At 41.9% G+C, this 26,339-nt stretch overlaps 1 protein-coding gene across 14 annotated transcripts in view; it reads left to right on the top strand.

Moving 5' to 3' along the window:
- The first annotated feature begins 529 nt into the window (after positions 1-529).
- The window catches only part of LOC132597505 (uncharacterized), a 50,557-nt gene continuing 24,747 nt past the window's right edge, over positions 530-26,339 (top strand). For 13 of the 14 annotated variants that reach the window (XR_009564379.2, XM_070045779.1, XM_070045791.1 and 10 more), the window contains exons 1-4: positions 530-876; positions 17,300-17,427; positions 19,107-19,213; positions 20,241-20,316. The gene's annotated coding sequence lies outside the window, so the exon portion shown is untranslated. The remainder of the gene's footprint in view (positions 877-17,299; positions 17,428-19,106; positions 19,214-20,240; positions 20,317-26,339) is intronic. The other variant, XM_070045788.1, reaches the window with a different exon arrangement.

Here is a 26,339-nt window from a genome sequence, read left to right on the forward strand (position 1 = left end):
CTACCTAATGGAAGCCCTTCCCATCAGACTAAATTTACATACCATTGGTCAGAACTGTGTCATATCTCCACCGCTAGCTGGATTGCAGCTCAGAAAATTGAATACTTAGCTTTCTTGTCTCTGTGTTAGAGCAAATCAAAGGAGAATCAGTGTTTGAGTGAACCAATTCTTGATTAAAGCAAGGATGGGAGAGAGAAGACATCAGTTATTTAATGAGCTATTCATTTATGTTATGTTTATTTCCACAGTCAGATGAGGGACTAGGGTTCAGGGAAACTGCAACAATTACCCAAAACGTAAAGGTAGGAGTCCCGCCCAAGTCATTCCAACTGCAACATTTTTGCTCTTAAAAAGAACTTTCCTTGCTTTGGACAAGAATGTGGAGTTTCCCTTTAAGCACCTCAAGCCAGAGTAATGGTCTCCCCGGGTCCCCACTTCGGGCCGGTGGGGGTGGCCGGGGGCAGTCGAAGACGGGCGTACGTGCGTGCGTGCGTGCGTGAGAGCGAGCGAGTCCACGGGGCGGGTCGCGCGCGCCGCGAGTGTTTCAGCCCGGCTCCCGGCTCGTTGTGCTTGCCTCACGCCGGCCCGAGTTGGCGGCAGCACTGGAGGCCCCGGGCCTCTGAGCACAAAGAGGGAGCCGGGGGCCAGACGGGAGCGCGGCGGCGGCAGCTGAGGCCCAGGCCAGGCCCCCTCCCCTCAGCCTCCCGCCTGCCCGTCTGCCCCGACCCCGCAGGCGGCGCCGCGCCCCTCCCCCAACCGCCAGACTAGCGCGGTGCGGGGACCGCGCGCGAAGACATGGGGGAGAAGCTGGAGCTGAGGCTGGAGTCGCTCTTGGGGACCGAGCCCGCCGTCTACCCGTGGCCGCTGCCGGTCTACGTAAGTGCCGCCCGTCCCCTCCTCCCGGACCCCCGCCCCTCTTCCCCCACGGCGCGCGCTGAGCCCACCGAGAAACGGAGCGACTCGAGTTGCCAGACCCTCTTTGGAGCCCCCCTTCCCGTCACGCCGTGGTTCTCCGCGGCAGTTTCCAGCCCCCGCGCGCAGAGTGGGCAGAGGGGAGCCGGCGCCGGCCGGGGGCGCAGACTCGGCCGCGGGAACCCCGCGCTTCTGAGGGGCGCCCGAGCCGGTCTGCGGTTGGCTCTGCAGGGCTGGGGACCCCGGTCCCCCCAGGCCTGGACTGCCGGCGGGCTTGCCCTTCTGTACTTTAGGATCTGACATGTAGGGTTTCTTTTTCCTGGTAGTTTATTCTTAGCGCTGTCAACGTGCTCAGTTTTTTTTTTATTTTTCAGGGCACCCTTTTCTCCCTCACTCCAGTTTTTTTGTGTTTCTGTTTTGTTTTGTTTTAGTTAGGCATTTTGTTCCTCTGATCTTGAGTGGGTGGGCTGGCAGGACACTTGGAGAGGAGGCGTTCTGTCCCCTGATCTTGAGTGGCCTTTGGAAAATGACAGGCCAGACGAAAATGTACACAGGCGTCTGGTGATTCCAGAAATGCAGGGTGTCCGGCTAGGTGGGCGCCCGGCCTCTCGTCCCCCGTGGCGGCGTGGTGCGCGTGTTCCTTGTGTCAGGGTTTACGCTTGGGCCCCGCAGCCCACCTTCCGGAGGGAAAGCGCAGCGGGCGCCTTGGGCCGGCGCCTTTGGGGCACCCTTTCGTGCACTCGGCTTGCGGGGGACCGTCCTCCAGGCGACCCGGCCCTCGCGCGGGCTCCGTGTGTGTCAGTTTGTGGAAAGTGTGTCGCGGCCGGGGTCGGGGTCGGGACGCTGGGACCGCCTGGGAGCCGATGTTGACACCCGGGCCCCGGTTCTCCGCAGTTATCTGAGGCCCGAGGGTTTCCAGCCCACCACCGCGCACTGGCGCTTTCTATTTTTGCCCTTCCTGTGCCCGGAGGCGCGGCTGAGCCTGGGCTCTGGCTTTTCCGGTTGGGTAACTCCGGGTGGCCCTGGTGGGCGGCCTGAGCAGTGGGCAGGGCGGGGAGACATCCCAGGGGAGGGAAACTGAAAGTGGGGAGAACCTTCAGAAGTCCAGCTGATCCACTTGCCTCGCCTTCCCGCCCCTCTTACTGCACTTGTCATGCACGGGTTGGCTGGCCGGCGCATTTTTCAAAATGTAATCATTTGTTTATCCTTAGTAGCCGTGAAGCATAGTTCACTTGTAGTGCACAGTTGTAGGAGTTTTGACAGATGATCGCCGTTAGGCGGCAGAGCAATCCTGTCATGCCATTTGCTGCCCTTTGGCGCCAGCATGCCTCTAGCTTCTTGGCCGCTAATCTCCTGTCTGTCCCTAAGGTTTTGGCTTTTCCAGAAAGCCAGATTAACGGAACAACAGCATGTAGCTTTTTGATTCTGGCTGCTTTGGCTCAGCAAAACCTATGCGAGATTCATCCCGGGTTTGTTTTTTTTTGTTGTTGTTGTTTTAAACATTGATTTAGTTAGTTATTTACTTGGCTGTGCCGGGTCTTAGTTGCGGCACATGGGATCTTCATTGGCGCATGCAGTATGTTTTCGTTGCAGCGTGCGGGATCTAGTTCCCCGAGCAGGGATGGACCCCGGGCCCCCTGCATTGGGAGCGCGGAGTCTTAGCCACTGGACCACCAGGGAAGTCCGTCATCCCTGTTGTTGCAGATATGAGAAGCCACTCCTTTTTCTGGCTGTGTTGTATTCCATGTTCCGTTTGTCCATTCGCCTGCGGGTGGCAGGACTTGTGGGATGTTTCCAGTTTTGAGGGGATCAGGAATAAAGCTGCTGTAAACATCCCAGGGCAGGTTTCCATGTGAACTCGGGTTTTTACCTCACTTGAGAAAATACTCAGGAGTGGGACTGGGATCTGTGCTAAGTGTATGTTTAACAACCCTTCTGCATCTTAGAAATTGGTATTTTTGAGTATTGGAAGAGTTTAGAAATGCACTGTGACCCAGCACCCAGGCACTTGAAACGAAGTTGAAAGTTCATCTGGAGATGGTCACGTTGTCCCCGTCTCTGTCTTTTATTCGAGGCAGAGCAAGGCCACAGATTTGTAACCCTTGTAAGGAAGGCCTCGTGCGTCCAGGCCCTGGCAGGACCCAGCTTTCTAGTGGTGGGCGGTTCTGAAGTGGAGAGAGCTCTTTCCCTTGCTGGCCAGACCTCGCTTGGCAGGGTGCAGGGTGTGCTGCCTGCCTGGCCGGGCGCTCTTTCTGCCGGTCAGCAGCCGTTCCTGGTGTGTCTGTCCTACTACCAGGCAGGCGGTCAGGGGCCCTAGTGAAGTGCTCAGCGAGCCGCAGCCTTACCAAAGCTTTGCAGGTAATGTCTGCTACCCTCCCATTTCCCTGCTGAGGAATTTTGCTTTCTCATGGGAAGTGAGGGGGCAGTACTTTATAAGAGTTCATATTTTGTGATGACTCGATGCTGAATACGTTAAGAAAATGGGCTCCTTCCAGAAGCTTAACTTCTTAGAAGGTCAGATTACTCATGTGACCGCATGTTTGAAATGAGTGAGCTTGTTTGTTCATTGATTCATTCATTCTGCAAGCACCTCCTGGATATTTAGAGTGAGTGTTCCAGGGGGCACGGAGGACAGTAGACAGTATTCTTTTTTTTATTTTTGAATTTAATTTATTTTTTTATACAGCATGTTCTTATTAGTCATCAGTTTTATACACATCAGTGTATACATGTCAATCTGACTCGCCCAGTTGAGCACACCACCATCCCTACCCTCCCCCCGTGGCTTTCCCCCCTTGGTGTCCATACGTTTGTTCTCTACATCTGTGTCTCAACTTCTGCCCTGCAAACCGGTTCATCTGTACCATTTTTCTAACTTCCACATACATGTGTTAACGTACGATATTTGTTTTTCTCTTTCTGACTTACTTCACTCTGTATGACAGTCTCTAGATCCATCCATGTCTCAACAAATGACTCAACTCCGTTCCTTTTTATGGCTGAGTAATATTCCATTGTGGATATGTACCACCACTTCTTTATCTATTCGTCTGTCGATGGGCATTTAGGTTGCTTCCATGACCTGGCTATTGTAAATAGTGCTGCAGTGAACATTGGGGTGCATGTGTCTTTTTGAATTATGGATTTCTCTGGGTATATGCCCAGTAGTGGGATTGCTGGATCATATGGTAATTCTATTTTTGGTTTTTTAAGAAACCTCCATACTGATCTCCATAGTGGCTATATCAATTTACATTCCTACCAGCAGTGCAAGAGGGTGCAAGAAGCTAACCTTTTAGCTTCTTTTTGTTCCTTGATTGTAGTTAAGCTTCATCTTGCCTCAGGGCCTTTGTATTTGTTTTTCCCATGTTTTGGAAATAGTATTTCCAGAAAAATTGTCCATAAATGATTCCTTTCTGTTCTTTGGCACTCATCTCTTAAAGATATTTTTTCCTTGATTGTTCTACCGGCCTAACTTAGTTCCAATTTATCAGATTACCTTACTTCTTTCACAGAATAATCATAAAAACAAATATTATCTTTGGTGTCTCTTTGTATTTAGATGAACTTCTTCCCAAAGAACTCAAGCCCCACAGTGACAGAGGTTGTTACCTTTCTTATCCCTTATTCTGTGTCTTAGAACTGTGTCTGGCATGTAGTAATCACTCGAGGACTGTTGACTGTGTAAAGAATATGTGAGTAGGGCTTCCCGGTGGCGCAGTGGTTGAGAGTCCGCCTGCCGATGCAGGGGACACGGGTTCGTGCCCCGGTCCGGGAAGATCCCACATGCCGCGAAGCGGCTGGGCCCGTGAGCCATGGCCGCTGAATCTGCACGTTCGGAGCCTGTGCTCCGCAGCGGGAGAGGCCACAACAGTGAGAGGCCCGCGTACCGCAAAAAAAAAAAAAAAAAAAGAATATGTGAGTAGATGAACAGATTTGGAGTTATTTAAGGTCGCTCTTAATGATGACTGGTGTTGGTGATTAAATTAAAATTGTAGGTTTTAGAGTTGGAAGTGATCTTGCTGAGTCTCAGAGCTATGGCAAAACTCTCCCTACTGTAGCATCCCTGACAGATGATCAAGTCTGAGCTTGAATCACTGTATATGAAAGACCCTAACCAGGGCAACCTCGTAGCTTTCTTCAAGCAGATCACAGCCTTCCATGGGAGTTTGCTCCCTATTAGTCAGCTGTAATTAGGAGAAAACAGTTTGATTTACCCAGAATCATCTTCTCTCAGTCTCCTTGTTCTAGTTCCTAGAGAATAGACAGGACAGAGTTTCCTCTAAATTACATCCTTTGGGTTTGCACTCCTGCTTGTAACAAAATAAGCACCATGCTATGGCAAAATTCCCCTTGATTGTCTGCCACTTGTTGCTACATTCCTTGTTAGTGTTTAGAAATAATTTGTCTTAATGTTCCACATTATAATTGATGGAGTACAGAAGTAAAAGAGATCTCGGGGTTATGTCAGAAGCAATCAGACAGATATTTTAACTTACCCTTTTAATGTATTTAATGCTGACACTGTGAGGAATTGAGCAGTATAGTCACTGCGTAATTGCCATTGCTGAAAAAATGTCTTTATGGTGAAATTTATGGTCACTTTGAAAGCATTAGCTGATGGGGGAATTGTCAGCTACATCTTAGAGCGCTGAGCATTTCTCAAAACGTTGTGATACGAAACACCCCTGTCTTTTCTTGTATTTCTGTGACATTCACCTACTTCACAAAAAGCATTCGTCATATTCCTGAAATAATGATGGGCTTAGTTGAGATTCTTTTGGGTCCTAAGGGACCAACATATGTGCATAATAGTGTCCAGTTACACAGAGCCTGGATGTTTGGCTCCAGACTGAAAGCCCCATGGAGTCGTTTTTTCACATCTGTTCACCAATGTGTATGAATGGGAGAAAACCAAAGTTCTGGTTTGTTTGATCAAGGGGAGCCACACTCCTTTTACTTTTGCTGTGACAAACAAGTAAGGAGGTGTAAAATATCTGAAAAGAGCCTCTGAAGATTTGGTAGAACGCTTAAGTGGGATGTAGAGAATATAAAACAAAAAGAAAAGCAAGTGAGTACTGCTGGCAGACTTTTTCAAGGACAGCTAACAAATTAATAATAGTAGTAACAACAATAGTAAGATTGATTTTCAAAGACTTAAGAGTGGCATGGATTCCTAACCACTCTACATGTATTAACTCCACGCCACAGCCCTGTAAAATGGGTGAGGTTATTAAACCCTTGATTTTCAAAGAGGAAGTGGAACACAAAGAAGTACCACTCCTGAACTCCCACCACTAATAAGTGGTGGAGCTGGGGAAAAAAGATCCAGGCAAATTAATTTTAGAGTTAGTGCTCTTCACACGTAGGTTATATCCCACAGGTAATATTTGCACATTTTGAAATCACTTTACAAATACTATTTTTACCCCTAAAGTACACAGGGAATACCCAGGGAAATTGGCATTCTAATTATTTTTATATCTTTGCCAATAATCTGTTAACTAAAATGTTCCCTTTTTTTTCTGATACTTTTACAAGTCATTAATTAAATGTTGCTCACTTTTTTGTTGTTGTTGTTGCTCACTTTCAAGGCCAATCTGTGAGACATTATTTAACTTGTCTACTCTAAAGTTCCAGCATTAACTCAGGCGGGGCTTCACCAAGTACTGATCATGTGACCTTGGCCTCTCATTGCCTCAGTTTTCTCATTTGTAACATGGGTATAATAATAGTCTTATTTCATACGCCTATGAGCAGGAAAACTATATATATATATATATGTGTGTGTGTGTGTGTGTGTGTGTGTGTCTATATATATGTATTTAAACGTCTTAGAATAGTGTCTGGAACATGATAAGCATTATAGAAGTATTGACTGGTGCTACTAGTACTGTCATTATGAGAACTAACTGTTGAGAATAATCCTTCATATAGTGGTTTATTCCACTGAAGATAAAGGAAACTCATAGAATATTAGAAATCAGATTAAACACAGAAAGCCAGTAAAATATACCAGGACAGAAGATGATGAGAGTGTGAAAGCATAGAGAAAAAAATGCTTTTTCTTTTTCTTTTTTAAAGAAGGAAAGAGCCTAGAAATAGGACAAAAACTATTCATTGGCTATACTGACATGGAGACCCCTGGTGACCTTCATAAGTAAAATTTCAGGACAGGGGGCAGAGAGATTATGGTGAGAGAAGTCAGATGGATGTAAATTATAGAGTAAGTGGGACGTGAGGAAATGGAAACAATATATGATGATAACAATTTTGAAAAGTTCAGACATGAATTGGCTAAAGAAGATATGCAGGGATTAGAGCATGAGGGAGGCTTTCATGTTACACGTATAGATTTTAACATTTTAAGTTGGAGTTAGTAGTCTAGAATGAGGTTGAATTTTGGCAAGAATCATTCATAAGGAGTAGTAGATGGGTTGTAGAAAATGCAGAGCTGTGAAGTACTTGAGAAGATGAGAGAAAATGAAATGCTATCTGTAGTGCACGTGGCCTTTTAACTTGAGCTTCTGTAGTGAAAGGGAATACAAAGATCAATGCAAATGCTAATGAATTAACGGATTTGGCAGTGGACTATTTACTGACTTCTGTGTTCCTAATGAGTTAGGAAGCACCTCACCAGCTCAGAGTGAAGGAAGTAGAGAGGATGGAGGAAAATTTGAGGAGGGTAGGGAAAGCTTCTAAGAAAATAGTCCTTAAGGAGAATTAGAAAGAATTTACTGTAAGAGCAATATTTCCAGTCTTGAAAATCTATTTAAAGTTGGTGATTATTAATTTATTGGAATACCAATTTGCCCTGCCACATGATTTTCTCCAGGTACCTGGATATAAGTTACACAGAGGCAGAAAAGAATGAGAGATAACAATCGAGGGAAAATACAATTAGTATTTTTTTTACCTTTTTCCACTTTCCCGCTCCAACTCTGGGGAGCCTTCATGGACCTGGCTGCCCTCCCAGCCTCCAGCAGCACTCTGTTATCAAAGAATTCAAAGAAATGGAACATAGGTTTCCAACTTATTAATTTAGCAAAATCAAAAATTGTATATAATGTTTTCTGTTGCCAAAGATTTTTGCAATATAATTTGGTTCCATCTTTTGACAAGTAATTTGGCAATGTCTAGCAAGATAAAAATGTTAATAGCTTTTTACACGTTAACTCTAATTCTGGAAGCTTATGCCGATAAATAATTTATAATCCAGAAAATTATTATATAAAGATGCTCATTGTCATGCCATTTGTAATAACAAAAAATTGGAAACACCTTTAATTGTTAACAATAGGAAAACAGTTTAGGAAATTATATCCACTTAGTAGAAAATGACACAGTTACTATATTATAATTACACGATGATGAAGCAAAATAAAATAATGCTTACTAAAGAAAGAATGAAGAAAGCTGACCTAAAATTGTGTCTTCCTTGTGACAGTAATTATGTAAACATATCAATATTTATTAAAACTTAAAACCAAAATAAGGTTTTAAAAGCTCTGTACCAGTAATGGGGATTTTATGTTTGTTTCAAAATATTTTTTAACATAACTCTTATAATTTTGTTTTGTCTACTCCTTTTCTTAAGAATTTCTGACTCTTACCTCATTTTTCATTTCATAGTTTCAAATAAAGTCAGCAATTTTATTATCAGAGAAGATTAGACTTATTTGACAGTTCATAATTCTAAGTTATTTGGTATAAAAAGACCATATATACTTGTAGGAGCTTTCAAAATAAAATTTCAAGAATTTTTTTTTTTTTTTTTTTGCTTAGTCTTTCCTAGTATGGAGATGAAGCAAACTACCTAAAATTGCTAGCCATTCTTTTTTCATTTTTCTCATTTTATTGATTTATCTTGCCCTTCACAGAAATGATAACAAATGAGTCTGCAGTTGCATCTGCCAATTTCTTAAATCCTCTATTATCCACATTATGAAATCATACTAGTATGAATGCTTCCAGTATTTTCAGAGCTCTTTAGTTAGTATACTTTAGCATTCTGTATGAAGTATCTCATGTAAGTGTAAAATTTAGACTCAACTTCTGGAAGCTTTTGATTTCTTAGTTCAAAAGTGAGAGATCCTTAGTTCAGCCATATGATTAACAATTACTTGTATAGTAAGAAGCTCCTAAATTATTGTTTTATGGATACCTGGCAGTTTTTTTGCCATTTCTCAGAAGTTCTCTATTAAACACATTCTCTCTCTTTCTCTCTCTCTATCTCTCTGTCTCTGTCTCTGTCTGTCTCGGTCTCTCTCTCTCTCTCTCTCTCTCTCTCTCTCTCTCTCTCACACACACACACACACACACACACACACACACTGTGATTAAAAGCACAGATATGGCATTATGAAATCTAAGGTTCAATTTCCAGTTCTGTAGTTTCTGGGCCACTTCACTTTAGGCAAGTAACCTAATGTCTCTGAACCTTGTTGTTTTCATCTGTAAAATAGAAATTACAATTATATCAGACATTCCTCAAAATATTCGTAATGATTTTAGAGTTTCAGAGTCAGGTAAAAGCAGGCACTCAGTAAATGGCTAGTGCTTTTATTACTTTATTATTATTTCGGTCTTGGTTTTCCTTGAGTCTGTGAGTCCCCATAATGAAATGTAATTTCCAGTAGATTGAGTAACACCTGTTTTCACCAAAAATTTTAACTGAGTTCATTACTTTCTGTGCAACCCAGATTAGTTTTCTGCCTCTTTTTCTGTGCCGTATGTAGGTGTTCAGTAGATTTATTTAATAAATGTATGAATGCGTGAACGCGTAGATGAATTTTTAAATGCTTCTTTTTGAGAAGGTCGAACAAATGTGACACAGTAGAACACATAAGAAAATAATCCATGGAAAAAATGGCAAAGTCATGTATGTGCCCAGGGCCAGACTAAGAAGAATTGCTTTTTTTTTTTTTTTTAGGAAAAATGTGTTGAATAGCTTATTTTAATTATTTTTAGAAGTTAAGTACAGGGACTTCCCTGGCGGTCCAGTGGTTAAGACTTCGCGTTCCAATGCAGGGGGTGTGGGTTCAATCCCTAGTCGGGGAGCTATGGTCCCACATGCCTCGCAGCTAAAAACCCAGAACATAAAATAGAAGCAGTATTGTAACAAATTCAATAAAGACTTTAAAAAGTGGTCCATATCAAAAAAAAAGTTAAGTACAAAAATTTACTGATAACTTACATATTTAGGACCAATAAAATAATGTGAGATTAGCTGCACTAAAACAGAATGTTGAGCTACATTCACATTAAGTGACATTATATAGTCTAAATTTATGGAAAACTTCTGAGATGATGAGTGACCTTTGAGCAGAAAAAGACAGAAGGGGAAATGGCCTTTTCTACATTCTATTGTGCCTCTAAGTAAAATGCTTGGTAATCTAGCTACAAAACTCTCTGTCATTTGGCTTTAGGCACGTACTGTGATTTACCTTGTGAAGATCAGATTTTGCCATGGAGAGGATTTGTAAAAGTATCACACGTTTCAGTACCGTTGGCAACCACAGCTACCAAAAACTCCAATTTAAATTGATGAACCTAATATCAGATGATAGTATCATTTCCTTGTGGGTGTTCTGAGGAGAGGTGGGTAGGAAATGTATAAAAGTGAATACTTTATTGACTGAAAGAACAATTCATCATTTTGAAAACATAAAATACATTAAAGTTGTTATAGCATCATCCATTAATATTTCACTGTATTTTAGACATGGCCTACAATCAATGTTTTCTGCCCTTTGAAACAGAACCATGCTTGTGGTATGCATTAATCATATAAAAGATGAAACACTGAAAAGAAATTCAGCCTTTAAAGACAATTTGCTTTGATTTATTCAGTGGGTTCTCCTAAAAAGTTAATACCAAGAATTATTGCTTGTTAAATTGGAGTTACAAATTCTTTCAGAGTTACTTAGTATTTTCTTTAATATCAGTATCAAGGAAGGCAAAGCAAATTTACATATTTATTAGGAAATACAGGCACATAATCATAAAACAAGAAAACAACGTTTTTATAGACTTTATTTTTTAGAAGTCTTTTAATTTTACAGAAAAATTGAGAAGATAGTATAAAGTGTTTCCATATACACTATACCCATTTCCCTCTCTGATGATCAACTTATATTAGTATGTTCCATTGTTACAATCAGTGAACAAATATTGATACATTATTGTTTACTATAGTCCATACATTAGTCCAGTTCCTTAGTTTTTACCTAATGTCCTTTTTCTATTCCAGGATTTCATCCAAAACATCACATTACATTTAGTTGCCATGTTTCCTTAGGCTCCTCTTGGGTTTGATAGCTTCTCAGATTTTCCTTGCATGACCTTGGCAATTTTGAGTAGTTAGGTTTGCGTAGGATGCCCACTACTAGAATTTGTTTGATGCATTTTTCATGATAATATTGGGATTATGTGTTTTGGGGAGGAAGACCACAAGAGTAGAAGGGTTATTTTGTCAGATCACATCAAGTGTACAAAGTATCAATATGCATTATGAATGCTGAGGTCGACCTTGATCACCAGGCTGAGGTAGTGTTTTTCAGGTTTCTCCATTGTAAAATTACTGTTTTCCCTTCTCCATATTGTACTTTTTGGAAGGAAGTCAATATGCTCAGCCCACAACTAAGGAATGGAGAGTTATGCTTAAGATGGAGTACTACATAAACTATTTGGAATTCTTTTGCACTGGAGATTTATCTATTCTCCCGCATTTATTTACGTATCCAATCATTTATTTATATCAGAAGAACTCATGGATTTTTATTTTATACTTTGGGTTATAATCTAATTCTACGTTAGTTACTTTGTTCCTCAAATTGCTCTAGTCCTGACCCTTGTGAACTCTTTTCAGTTCAGTGGCTCGTGTGCCACTCTGAGGTATCCCCATCCTATATATTTTTTTGGAACTTCCTTACTTTCTGACACTATAAGATGGTCTTGTATATAAATCTTGTATATTTACTGCCCCAGTCCTAGAATCAGCTACTTCTTCAAGGATAACCAGGTCTTTTTAGTGGAGCACAGTATTAGACAGCAGGATCTGGGTGTGGGGTGTGCTGATTGCTGCCCGGATGTCATTGTTTCTAGATCTTCTCAGCTGACAGAGCAAAGAGGTAACATGTGTGTACATTACCCATGTATATGCACACATCTATAAGTATCTCTCTACATAACCATGTGTATTAAGGTAATATGAAGCAATATTAAGCTAAACATGAATGTATATTGATGTTTCCAACTTTAATCTGTTACCACATAGACCATCTTAGCCTCATCTCTTGCTTATCTTTAAATTTCAACTCCAGCAAAACACTTGACTTTTAGAAGTATGGAAATCAAATTGTAGCTACTTTGGGAAGCCACATCATCTAGCAGAATAATTCTGAAAGGGCAAGGTGTATATCATCAAATTTTAATTTACAGTCAGCAGCACTTTGTAACATCCATAGGCCTCCAGACCTCTGCTTCCAAGAAGATGAAGTAGCCCATTTCTCCCAGGTTCTTCCACTTAAAACTAAAACCCTGAACATAACAACAGACAAACATAGGAAGACACTGAAAGGTGGAAATGAGAAGGCAGACTTAACTAGGGACTTTGGGACTTGAGGAATAACATGGTGATGAGTCCCCTGTGTTTCCTGTTGCTTCCCATACATCCTGGAGAGGGTATACAGGAACCCCCAATCAATAACCACCAACAGAACAACAGACGAAAAAGCTTCAAAAAAGAAAACACAAAACCCCCGTTCCCCCTAGCCAAGGTGTGAGGAAAGGGGTTGCCAAAGAGAGAAAAGCATTTGGGCAATAATATACACACTACTCGAGCCAAGTGCCAGTGGAATATTGCACCCGTCCCCTATGTCCTGTGGTTTCAGTTGGGCCAAGCTAGGATTTGATCTTCCACACCACCCCACTCCTGCCCTCCAGAAGAGGCAGCGCTCTGATTCGCCACCAGGGCTGTTTCAGTATGGTGCAGTGGTGAGCTGAGCCTCCACCCCTTTGCATTAGCAAAGAGACTTTCAAAGGTGGTGCCTGACAGGCTAGTTAACACTGGGCTGCCCTCACACAGTCGTGGGGTCCAATGGTGGGACCTAGCCTCCGTCTCTCCCTGACATCAATAAGAATAGGATGTTACAGGTTGGAGGGAGTAGGCACCCCACTAACCCCCAACACATGGTGCCAGTGAGACCCAATGGGGTGCTGAATACTCATAACCATCCTGAGGCAGTAAGACAGAATGAGATGGCACAAGCAGGGCTAGTTGGCAGTTCTCTTCCTCTTACCCTGGTGTCAGTGGGGCCAGCAGGTAGCTGACCCTCTACCCACACCCGGCATCAACAAGAAGGAATGAAGTGGGAGGAAGGACAGCAAACACTTCACTTCTCCCCTCCCCTGGTGTCAAGAAATCTACTGGGGAGATGAACTTCCACTCCTACTAAAAGGCAACACAATGATATTAATGTTCCCACTTTTGGGGGGAAGGTGTCAGGAGGGCCAATAGGATAGCTGAACTTCTACTTGATCTGTCTGCAGTGAGAGAATGTAAGTGCCCACTTTTGCTGGGGTATTGACAGTAGGGCCCAATGGAAATCTGTACGTAACCCCCCAGTCCTCATACTACACCTCCAATAGGATGACTTCCTTCTAAAAAGTAATAATAAAATTAAGTGGGATACAGAGTCATGTAATAACTCACAATGTTTGGACTCCAATTGAAAAATACTCATGGCACCAAGAGCCAGGAAATCACAGAATAAATGAGAAAAGACAATAAACCTACACCAGCACTGAGATAAAACATCTATTGAAATTATCAGACAGGGATTTTAAATAAGCTGTCACATAAATGCTTCAGTTAGCAATTATGTGTTCCTTGACGGAAATGGGAAAAATAGAAAATGTAAACAAAGAACTAGAAGTTATAAGAATAAAAACAAATGAGAACAGTAGAACTGAAAAATACAACAATCAAAAAACTTTGCTCAAGAGTAGACTGGAGATTACAAAGCATAGAATCATGAACTTCGAAGAGATCAATACAGTGTACCAAATGTACAGAGAAAAATAGGCTGAGGGGTAGAGATGGGAGAAAGAACAGGATCTCAAGAACCTGTAAACAGTAACAAAAGCACTAACATTCATATCATCAAAGTTCCAGAATGAAAAAAGAGAGCACGTAGGACTGACAAAGTATTCAAAGAAATAATGACTAAAACGTTCCCAATTTTTTAGAAGACATAAGCACACATTCAAGAATCTGAGCAAATCCAAAGAGGAAAACCACAAAGGTATCCTTGTCAAGACGCGTCGTAATTAAACTTCTGAAAAGTAGAGACAAAACAAATCTCGAAAGTGGACAGGCAGAAACGATGCATCACTTATTGAGAAACCAGTTCCAATGACAGCATATTTCGTGTCTAAAATTATGGAGTCAGAAGCATTGACATAACATTTTTCAAGTAGTAAAAGAAAAGAACTCTCAGCCACAAATTCACACTTTTTATATCCACTTTCTTGTTTGACTTATATTAATGGACTACTAACTCATCTTTCTATATCCGGGTCTGCCATCACACTTCTCCAAAAATCTAGTCACAGTATTTCCAGAGTGATCTTTCTGAAAAAGAAGCAAATTTTTCTTATAAAAATACCTGACTGTGTTATGAAACTTTTCTCTCTTCTAAGTTACCAGGTAAAACCCTTCAACGGATTCCCATCTTCCTTGGAGTAAAAGCTCCCATCCAAACTCTCTTTGTCCTTTTGGGCTGCTGTAAGATTATCCTGCAGCTTGGGTGGCTCCTAAACAACAGGAATTTTTTTTTCTCACGGTTCCGGAGGCTGCAAGTTCAAGAATAGGGTGCCAGTATGGTCAGATGAGGGCCCTCTTCTGAATCACAGACTTCTCATTGTATCCTCACATGGCAGAAGAGCTTAGGGAGCTCTGTGGGGTCTCTTTTATAAGAGCACTAATACCATAATCATTTCCCAAAGGCCCCACCTACTAATACTATCAGCTACGGAAATTAAGATTTCAATGTATGAATTTGGAGGGGAACACAAAGACTAGACCATAGCACTTACTATCCATACATGGACCATGCATGATCTGGCTTCTACCACACTCTCCATTGTCTTCTTTTCCTACACTCCAGTGAGCATTTCTCTTTTTTTTTTTTTGCGGTACGCGGGCCTCTCACTGTTGTGGCCTCTCCCGTTGCAGAGCATGGGCTCCGGACGCGCAGGCTCAGTGTCCATGGGTCACGGGGCCTAGCCGCTGCGCAGCATGTGGGATCTTCCCGGACCGGGACACGAACCCGTGTCCCCTGCATCGGCAGGCGGACTCTCAACCACTGCGCCACCAGGGAAGCCCCAGTGAGCATTTCTTATACTGATTATGAATGGAACTCCTTTCTGGACTGATCCTTAACCATTCATTTTTCTGGCAACCATGAATTTATCTTCTCTTTTCCTCAAAATTTCACCCTTCCTTCATGTTACATATCCATTTCATTTGCCTTCTACAGGAAGCCCTACTGATATCAACCATATACTACTGTCCACAGCATGGGTTAACGTCTTACCGTGTCTTCCTATAGCACTCTGTAATATCTTTTACGGTAACTATGGATTTTCTTATTTGAGTGTCACAGTACATTGAATTCTAGGTGGCACTCTGATGATTTTAGTAGCAGTAACACTGCTGCCTAGTTTAACCCGTGACATACTTTAGGTGTTCAATAAATGTTTGTTGAATGAGTGAATGAATGAATGGTCAATTTGAAATCTTAATCATGTTACCTTTCCAAAATCTGTTAAAAGATACCACCGTTTTCCAGAAGATTAGGGATTGAGGACCTTAAACTTGATTTAACAGAGGAAATTTTTACTAATACATCATGCTTAAATACCTCAAAGTAAAACCATAAACCCAGGAATGTAAGGTTATCCATTTGGACTTTCAAGCCAATAATTGATATCTCCTGCCCCGACTGTATTAGATGGTTTCGATGCTCCACTCATATCTCCCCAGCACTCATCCTTCCAGTATATGCTGATAGAATCATGCTGCCACCTGCAATTATCCACCTTAGGGCAGGCCAGAAGTGTACAGGAGTTAATGTATCTGGGTGTAGCTTTCAACCAAGGACAGAGGGGACTGGAAGATTAGTACTTCAAGTTTCTCACCGATTCTTGGGATAACTCTGAGACATGTTCTGTAGAGTTTCACAGAACTCCCCTGAAGTACTGGCAGCAGTTCCCTGCAGGAGTAATTTTTATTCGGTAATGCACCTCTGTTGGCTGCCTTCCATGCCTCCATTCTCAATTCCCACTCCACTTCTGAGTTTTCTGGAAGCACCTCCCAGATGAGCAGTTTGCACTCAAATTATTGCCTCAAGTTCTGCTTCTAGGGGAATTCAATTGATAGCCTCCTAACAACCCAGTGCTGCTTACACAGCCGTCACTGGTACAAGTACCAAGGCACGGCACATTACGTATCACTCCTCCTAAATCCTATTATTTTTAAACAGATAGGAAAGAGCATGACCTTGAAGAGAAAAAGAGTTTATATGAGGACGGCCAATGGATAAAGGGAAGGAGAGACAGTGCCATTTGTTTTCCATTAATGATGGTGTGAAATGTATGGGCAGATGGTCTAACAGGTGTGACTATAATTTGAGGAGCCTGCTCCCTTGGTTACAGAAGACTGCTGTTGTTATTATTATGGAACCACAACCTCATGACTTTATTGTTTCACTTGATGTAACCTTCTCCTTTACCCTTAAATCTTTCTACATCACTGAATTGCAGCCAATAGATTTATTTTCTCCCTATGGCTCCATCACAAAAAAAGACACACATGTGCGCGCGCGCGCGCACACACACACACACACAGAGTTTTGTGTATGCCAGTGCTAGAAAAGACAAGCTCATGGTGCATGTATGCAATGGATATTGTACATTACACGTCTGTGTGAAATAGTCTTCTGCAGGTTCCTATGTTTATTTTATGAATAATTAACTTTAGTAAAGTTAATTTCCTGAAGATCTTGTTGAAGACTGAAGAAAGGAAGTAAATTGTAAAGAAAAAGACTTTGAAACTTGCCCTTTTTGCCCTCTCTTTGTGTCTTAATGAACAAAGGATAACTGGGCCTTTTTTGAAGCCTTTGCTTGAGTTGAAGACACAAAATGCAACCTGTACTCTTATCATAATATGTTCAGTTCATGAGTACACAAACTTATAAACCGTGAATTTCCCTAAAGTTATTATACCATTTAGAAGATGTTTGCTTGGACGTTTACTTAAAACCAAACAATTGAGGTCTATATGTCCAAATAATTTCCTTCTCTCTTGCTGTCTCCATTTCAGTTTTCTGAGTTTCTGGGAAGGCCTGGTTTCCCCAAAGGAACGATTTCTGGTAGAAGTCTGAAGGTCTGACCCAAGAAAAACAAATCCAGTACAGCCAATGAATTGAGGACAAGAAGGTTTCCAATCAGGTAGGAACATTTAATCTCATACATTACGATCACCTTAAGTAAGGTGTGCTGATAGCTGGATATGATTTAACTGCTTGGAAAAAGATGCATGTATATTATATAACCTACCCCACAAGGAAGCTGTTCTCAATTCCCTTAGAGGTTGTGGTGCTTATCAGAGAGTGCCTTGGGGGAAAATGAATACAATAACAGTATGATGCTTTTTTTTTTTAATTTTTAGCTCATTGTTGCCAAGTACACTTGGTGATCTTGGTGCCTGTGGTTGAATCCCAGGAGGTTAGACATGTGGAACAGCACATTAACCCACTTTAGTATTTTCTCCCAAGACAAATCATTTTTATAGGTTGTCTCCATGGTCTTCTAGTTGCTTATCAAAATTAAGCATCAAGTCTTCTAAGTGAGCAATAGCCCCAGTCAGTGTGAGGAAATCAGCTTGGTTCTTATTGGGGCACAGCTTCTTGGTCTTGGCACAAAGTGAGTTCACATAGGGAGTTAGAAGGAGGAGAATGGGGCATGCGAAAGGGGAGTTCTGTGTTCTCATTGACCTATGCATGTTGAAACTCCACTAACAGCTTTATTTTCATTAGCAATTTGTGATAAAAACTTAGGGTAAAGGGAATAATGAAGCTGTCCCATTATATGGCAGGACAAAAGATAGTAGTGACATCAAAATCAGGGCCTATCCATCTCGTTTGCAGTTATATACTGAGTGTTTAGCATAGCATTTGACGCCTCATCAGTATTCAATAAGAAGATGCGTGTTGAATGACTTAGGGATGAATTAATGAACGAAAAAATTTAATATGGTAGAAAATGTGTTTTATCCTTGTATTTTCGTGTGTTGACTTCAATGCACAACCTAGAAATTGAGAATTATGTTTTATGTGGAGGACATACTGAGGACTGAAATCAGGAGACAGCCTCTCAGATAGCTGTGAAGAGGTAAGGGAGGGCGCAGGGTATTTAGAGGTTCTTCCAAAAAAAAAAACCAGGTAGTTGGAACATCAAAAGATTACTGTTAATTAAAGAAACTAGACATCTTAAGTTAATAAATGTAGCACTTTTCTATATATGGTGAGATGCAAGAATCTGGTCTCCTGGAAATCAGTCCCTTGATGTTCACTTTAATTATCTAGGGCCAGTATCCTGTTTTCTCCATCCTGAATCCCCTCAGGGTGCGGCTTTGGGTGTGGCTTCAGTGGCTGATGGCTTGATGGCTATAACATCCTGTGTTACCGATAAGGCTGGCTACATTCTTTGTCTACATAAATGACTTGAATATGGATAGCAAATCTGTGGATTTGTGTAATTCTTGGAGCACTTTTATAAGGACAAAGTTAAGGCAATTTCAGAATCACTAGTGGCTAAAATTGCTACTTACACTTTTCCACTGGTAGGTAGTCATCTGCTGTTGCTGTCTTCAGTAATCTGCTGTTGCTGTATTCCCAAGGGATAACAAAAGCCATTTAATTCAAGAAAGAAATGTAAAATTTAGCACAATGCAGCTTCCACAAAACCAAACACACAAACACACACCCAACTCTCGCAGATATGAAGTAGTAATCTAAAATAGAATCCTGGAACTAATTGCAAAACAAGAGCAAATGTACTCATATTGGATCATTTTATTCTTTTATTAATGTTTGATACATATATGTATTTATTATTAAAATTCAAAGTTGCTATATGGGCCGCGCGCGAAGACATGGGGGAGAAGCTGGAGCTGAGGCTGGAGTCGCTCTTGGGGACCGAGCCCGCCGTCTGCCCGTGGCCGCTGCCGGTCTACGTAAGTGCCGCCCGTCCCCTCCTCCCGGAACGCAGCTCCTCTTCCCCAACGGCGCGCGCTGAGCCCACCGAGAAACGGAGCGACTCGAGTCGCCAGACCCTCTTTGGAGCCCCCCTTCCCGCCCCGCCGTGGTTCTCCGCGGCAGTTTCCAGCCCCCGCGCGCAGGGTGGGCAGAGGGGAGCCGGCGCCGGCCGGGGGGCACAGACTCGGCCGCGGGGACCCCGCGCTTCTGCGGGGCGCCCGAGCCGGTCTGCGGTTGGCTCTGCAGGGCTGGGGACCCCGGTCCCCCCGGGCCTGGAATGTCGGCGGGCTTGCCCTTCTGTACTTTAGGATCTGACATGTAGGGTTTCTTTTTCCTGGTAGTTTATTCTTAGCGCTGTCAACGTGCTTAGTTGTTTTTTGTTGTTTTTTTTTTTTCAGGTCACCCTTTCCTCCCTCTCTCCAGTTTTATTGTGTTTCTGTTTTGTTTTGTTTTAGTTAGGCATTTTGTCCCTCTGATCTTGAGTGGGTGGGCTGGCAGGACACTTGGAGAGGAGGCGTTCTGTCCCCTGATCTTGAGTGGCCTTTGGAAAATGACAGGCCAGACGGAAATGTACACAGGCGTCCGGTGATTGCAGAAATGCAGCGTGTCCGGCTAGGTGGGCGCCCGGCCTCTCGTCCCCCGTGGCGGTGTGGTGCGCGTGTTCCTTGTGTCAGGGTTTACGCTTGGGCCCCGCAGCCCACCTTCCGAAGGGAAAGCGCAGCGGGCGCCTTGGGCCGGCGCCTTTGGGGCGCCCTTTCGTGCGCTCGGCTTGCGGGGGACCGGCCTCCAGGCGACCCGGCGGGGAGGCCCGCGCGACCCGGCCCTCGCGCGGGCTCCGTGTGTGTCAGTTTGTGGAAAGTGTGTCGCGGCCGGGGTCGGGGTCGGGACGCTGGGACCACCTGGGAGCCGTTGTAGAGGGATATGATTTCCATTTTCAAGGCGCATTCATCCTATGCAGGGAAACAGCCTAACATAAAATTTGCCTAACAAAAAATATATTAACAGGTGGAAAGACTATCTCCCAGTTGAACAGCGGATGCCTGGGACTCGTTTCACTGCTTTCAAAGTTCCTTTAAAAAAGGTGAGCAAAAGTTAATACCGTATTCTTCCAGAAATCTGAATTCACCATATAGAGCCCTGGCTCTCAACCCCGTCGTACTCCATTTTCCCTTTTTATAGCAAATACTTTTTTTTTTTTTAAACATCTTTATTGGAGCATAATTGCTTTACAATGGTATGTTAGTTTCAGCTTCACAACAAAGTGAATCAGTTATATATATACATATGTTCCCATATCTCTTCCCGCTTGCGTCACCCTCCCTCCCACCCTCCCTATCCCACCCCTCCAGGCGGTCACACAGCACCGAGCTGATCTCCCTGTGCTATGCGGCTGCTTCCCACTAGCTATCTACCTTACGTTTGGTAGTGTATACATGTCCATGCCTCTTTATTGCTTTGTCACCGTTTACCCTTCCCCCTCCCCATAGCCTCAAGTCCATTCTCTAGTAAGTCTGTGTCTTTATTCCTGTTTCACCCCTAGGTTTTTCATGACATTTTTTTTTCTTAAATTCCATATATATGTGTTAGCATACGGTATTTGTCTCTCTCTTTCTGACTTACTTCACTCTGTATGACAGACTCTAGGTCTATCCACCTCATTACAAATAGCTCAATTTCGTCTCTTTTTATGGCTGAGTAATACTCCATTGTATATATGTGCCACATCTTCTTTATCCATTCATCCGATGATGGACACTTAGGTTGTTTCCATCTCTGGGCTATTGTAAATAGAGCTGCAATGAACATTTTGGTACATGACTCTTTTTGAATTATGGTTTTCTCAGGGTATATGCCCAGTAGTGGGATTGCTGGGTCATATGGTAGTTCTATTTGTAGCTTTTTAAGGAACCTCCATACTGTTCTCCACAGTGGCTGTATCAATTTACATTCCCACCAACAGTGTAAGAGGGTTCCTTTTCTCCACACCCTCTCCAGCATTTATTGTTTCTAGATTTTTTGATGATGGCCATTCTGAATGGTGTGAGATGATATCTCATTGTAGTTTTGATTTGCATTTCTCTAATGATTAGTGATGTTGAGCATTCTTTCATGTGTTTGTTGGCACTCTGTATATCTTCTTTGGAGAAATGTCTATTTAGGTCTTCTGCCCATTTTTGGATTGGGTTGTTTGTTTTTTTGTTATTGAGCTGCATGAGCTGCTTATAAATTTTGGAGATTAATCCTTTGTCAGTTGCTTCATTTGCAAATATTTTCTCCCATTCTGAGGGTTGTCTTTTGGTCTTCTTTATGGTTTCCTTTGCTGCGCAAAAGCTTTTAAGTTTCATTAGGTCCCATTAGTTTACTTTTGTTTTTATTTCCATTTCTCTAGGAGGTGGGTCAAAAAGGATCTTGCTATGATTTATGTCATAGAGTGTTCTGCCTATGTTTTCCTCTAAGAGTTTGATAGTTTCTGGCCTTACATTTAGGTCTTTAATCCATTTTGAGCTTATTTTTGTGTATGGTGTTAGGGAGTGATCTAATCTCATACTTTTACATGTAGCTGTCCAGTTTTCCCAGCACCACTTATTGAATAGGCTGTCCTTTCTCCACTGTACATTTCTGCCTCCTTTGTCAAAGATAAGGTGACCATATGTGCGTGGGTTTATCTCTGGGCTTTCTATCCTGTTCCATTGATCTATATTTCTGTTTTTGTGCCAGTACCATACTGTCTTGATTACTGTAGCTTTGTAGTATAGTCTGAAGTCAGGAAGCCTGATTCCTCCAGCTCCATTTTTCGTTCTCAAAACTGCTTTGGCTATTCGGGGTCTTTTGTGTTTCCATACAAATTGTGAGATTTTTTGTTCTAGTTCTGTGAAAAATGCCAGTGGTAGTTTCATAGGGATTGCATTGAATCTGTAGATTGCTTTGGGTAGTAGAGTCATTTTCACAATGTTGATTCTTCCAATCCAAGAACATGGTATATCTCTCCATCTATTGTATCATTTTTAATTTCTTTCATCAGTGTCTTATAATTTTCTGCATACAGGTCTTTTGTCTCCTTAGGTAGGTTTATTCCTAGGTATTTTATTCTTTTTGTTGCAATGGTAAATGGGAGTGTTTTCTTGATTTCACTTTCAGATTTTTCATCCTTAGTGTATAGGAATGCCAGAGATTTCTGTGCATTAATTTTGTATCCTGCTACTTTACCAAATTCATTGATTAGCTCTAGTAGTTTTCTGGTAGCATCTTTAGGCTTCTCTATGTATAGTATCATGTCATCTGCAAACAGTGACAGCTTTACTTCTTCTTTTCCGATTTGGATTCCTTTTATTTCCTTTTCTTCTCTGATTGCTGTGGCTAAAACTTCCAAAACTATGTTGAATAAGAGTGGTGAGAGTGGGCAACCTTGTCTTGTTCCTGATCTTAGTGGAAATGCTTTCAGTTTTTCACCATTGAGGACGATGTTGGCTGTGGGTTTGTCATATATGGCCTTTATTATGTTGAGGAAAGTTCCCTCTATGCCTACTTTCTGCAGGGTTTTTATCATAAATGGGTGTTGAATTTTGTCAAAAGCTTTCTCTGCATCTATTGAGATGATCATATGGTTTTTCTCCTTCAATTTGTTAATATGGTGTATCACGTTGATTGATTTGCGTATTTTGAAGAATCCTTGCATTCCTTTAATAAACCCCACTTGATCATGGTGTATGATCCGTTTAATGTGCTGTTGGATTCTGTTTGCTAGTATTTTGTTGAGGATCTTTGCATCTATGTTCATCAGTGATATTGGCCTGTAGTTTTCTTTCTTTGTGACATCCTTGTCTGGTTTTGGTATCAAGGTGATGGTGGCCTCGTAGAATGAGTTGGGGAGTGTTCCTCCCTCTGCTATATTTTGGAAGAGTCTGAGAAGGATAGGTGATAGCTCTTCTCTAAATGTTTGATAGAATTCGCCTGTGAAGCCATCTGGTCCTGGGCTTTTGCTTGTTGGAAGATTTTTAATCACAGTTTCAATTTCAGTGCTTGTGATTGGTCTGTTCATATTTTCTATTTCTTCCTGATTCAGTCTTGGCAGGTTGTGCATTTCTAAGAATTTGTCCATTTCTTCCAGGTTGTCCATTTTATTGGCATAGAGTTGCTTGTAGTAATCTCTCATGATCTTTTGTATTTCTGCAGTGTCAGTCGTTACTTCTCCTTTTTCATTTCTAATTCTATTGATTTGAGTCTTCTCCCTTTTTTTCTTGATGAGTCTGGCTAATGGTTTATCAATTTTGTTTATCCTTTCAAAGAACCAGCTTTTAGTTTTATTGATCTTTGCTATCGTTTCCTTCATTTCGTTTTCATTTATTTCTGATCTGATTTTTATGATTTCTTTCCTCCTGCTAACTTTGGGGTTTTTTTGTTCTTCTTTCTCTAATTGCTTTAGGTGTAATGTTAGGTTGTTTATTCGAGATGTTTCCTGTTTCTTAAGGTAAGATTGTATTGCTATAAACTTCCCTCTTAGAACTGCTTTTGCTGCATCCCATAGATTTTGAGTCGTCGTGTCTCCATTGTCATTTGTTTCTAGGTATTTTTTGATTTCCCCTTTGATTTCTTCAGTGATCACTTCGTTATTAAGTAGTGTATTGTTTAGCCTCCATGTGTTTGTATTTTTTACAGATCTTCTCCTGTGATTGATATCGAGTCTCATAGCGTTGTGGTCGGAAAAGATACTTGATACAATTTCAATTTTCTTAAATTTACCAAGGCTTGATTTGTGACCCAAGATATGATCTATCCTGGAGAATGTTCCATGAGCACTTGAGAAAAATGTGTATTCTGTTGTTTTTGGATGGAATGGCCTATAAATATCAATTAACTCCATCTCATTTAATGTATCATTTAAAGCTTGTGTTTCCTTATTTATTTTCATTTTGGATGATCTGTCCATTGGTGAAAGTGGGGTGTTAAAGTCCCCTACTATGAATGTGTTACTGTCGATTTCCCCTTTTATGGTTGTCAGTATTTGCCTTATGTATTGAGGTGCACCTATGTTGGGTGCATAAATATTTACAATTGTTATATCTTCCTCTTGGATCGATCCCTTGATCATTATGTAGTGTCCTTCTTTGTCTCTTCTAATAGTCTTTGTTTTAAAGTCTATTTTGTCTGATATGAGAATTGCTACTCCAGCTTTCTTTTGGTTTCCATTTGCATGAAATACCTTTTTCCATCCCCTTACTTTCAGTCTGTATGTGTCTCTAGGTCTGAAGTGGGTCTCTTGTAGACAGCAAATATATGGGTCTTGTTTTTGTATCCATTCAGCCAATCTGTGTCTTTTGGTGGGAGCATTTAGTCCATTTACATTTAAGGTAATTATCGATATGTGTGTTCCCATTCCCATTTTCTTAATTGTTTTGGGTTTGTTATTGTAGGTCTTTTCCTTCTTTTGTGTTTCTTGCCTAGAGAAGTTCCTTTAGCAGTTGTTGTAGAGCTGGTTTGGTGGTGCTGAACTCTCTCAGCTTTTGCTTGTCTCTAAAGGTTTTAATTTCTCCATCAAATCTGAATGAGATCCTTGCTGGGTAGAGTAATCTTGGTTGCAGGTTTTTCTCCTTCAACACTTTCAATATGTCCTGCCACTCCCTTCTGGCTTGCAGAGTTTCTGCTGAAAGATCAGCTGTTAACCTTATGGGGATTCCCTTGTGTGTTATTTGTTGTTTTTCCCTTGCTGCTTTTAATATGTTTTCTTTGTATTTAATTTTTGACAGTTTGATTAATATGTGTCTTGGCGTATTTCTCCTTGGATTTATCCTGTATGGGACTCTCTGTGCTTCCTGGACTTGATTAACTATTTCCTTTCCCATATTAGGGAAGTTTTCAACTATAATCTCTTCAAATATTTTCTCAGTCCCTTTCTTTTTCTCTTCTTCTTCTGGAACCCCTATAATTCGAATGTTGGTACGTTTAATGTTGTCCCAGAGGTCTCTGAGACTGTCCTCAGTTCTTTTCATTCTTTTTTCTTTATTCTGCTCTGCAGTAGTTATTTCCACTATTTTATCTTCCAGGTCACTTATCCGTTCTTCTGCCTCAGTTATTCTGCTATTGATCCCATCTAGAGTACTTTTAATTTCATTTATTGTGTTGTTCATCGTTGCTTGTTTCATCTTTAGTTCTTCTAGGTCCTTGTTAACTGATTCTTGCATTTTGTCCATTCTATTGTCCATTCTATCTCCAAGATTTCGGATCAACCTTACTATCATTATTCTGAATTCTTTTTCAGGTAGACTGCCTATTTCCTCTTCATTTGTTAGGTCTGATGGGTTTTTATCTTGCTCCTTCATCTGCGGTGTGTTTTTCTGTCTTTTCATTTTGCTTATCTTACTGTGTTTGGGGTCTCCTTTTTTGCAGGCTGAAGGTTCGTAGTTCCTGTTGTTTTTTGTGTCTGTCCCCAGTGGCTAAGGTTGGTTCAGTGGGTTGTGTAGGCTTCCTGGTGGAGGGTACTAGTGCCTGTGTTCTGGTGGATGAGGCTAGATCTTGTCTTTCTGGTGGGCAGGTCCACGTCTGGTGGTGTGTTTTGGGGTGTCTGTAGACTTATTATGATTTTGGGCCGCCTCTCTGCTAATGGGTGGGGTTGTGTTCCTGTCTTGCTAGTTGTTTGGCATAGGATGTCCAGCACTGTAGCTTGCTGGTCGTTGAGTGAAGCTGGGTGCTGGCGTTGAGATGGAGATCTCTCGGAAATTTTTGCTGTTTGATATTATGTGCAGCTGGAAGGTCTCTTGTGGATCAGTGTCCTGAAGTTGGCTCTCCCACCTCAGAGGCACAGCACTGACTCCTGGCTGCAGCACCAAGAGCCTTTCATCCACAGGGCTCCTTAATTTGGGATGATTGGTTGTCTATTCAGGTATTCCACAGATGCAGGGTATATCAAGTTGATTGTGGAGCTTTAATCCGCTGCTTCTGAGGCTGCTGGGAGAGATTTCCCTTTCTCTTCTTTGTTCTCACAGCTCCCAGGGGCTCAGCTTTGGATTTAGCCCCGCCTGTGCGTGTAGGTCGCCGGAGGGCGTCTGTTCTTTGCTCAGACAGGACGGGGTTAAAGGAGCCGCTGATTCGGAGGCTCTGGCTCACTCA

This window comes from Globicephala melas, chromosome 6, assembly GCF_963455315.2.
Source record: "Globicephala melas chromosome 6, mGloMel1.2, whole genome shotgun sequence".
Classification (NCBI taxonomy): Eukaryota; Metazoa; Chordata; class Mammalia; order Artiodactyla; family Delphinidae; genus Globicephala; species Globicephala melas.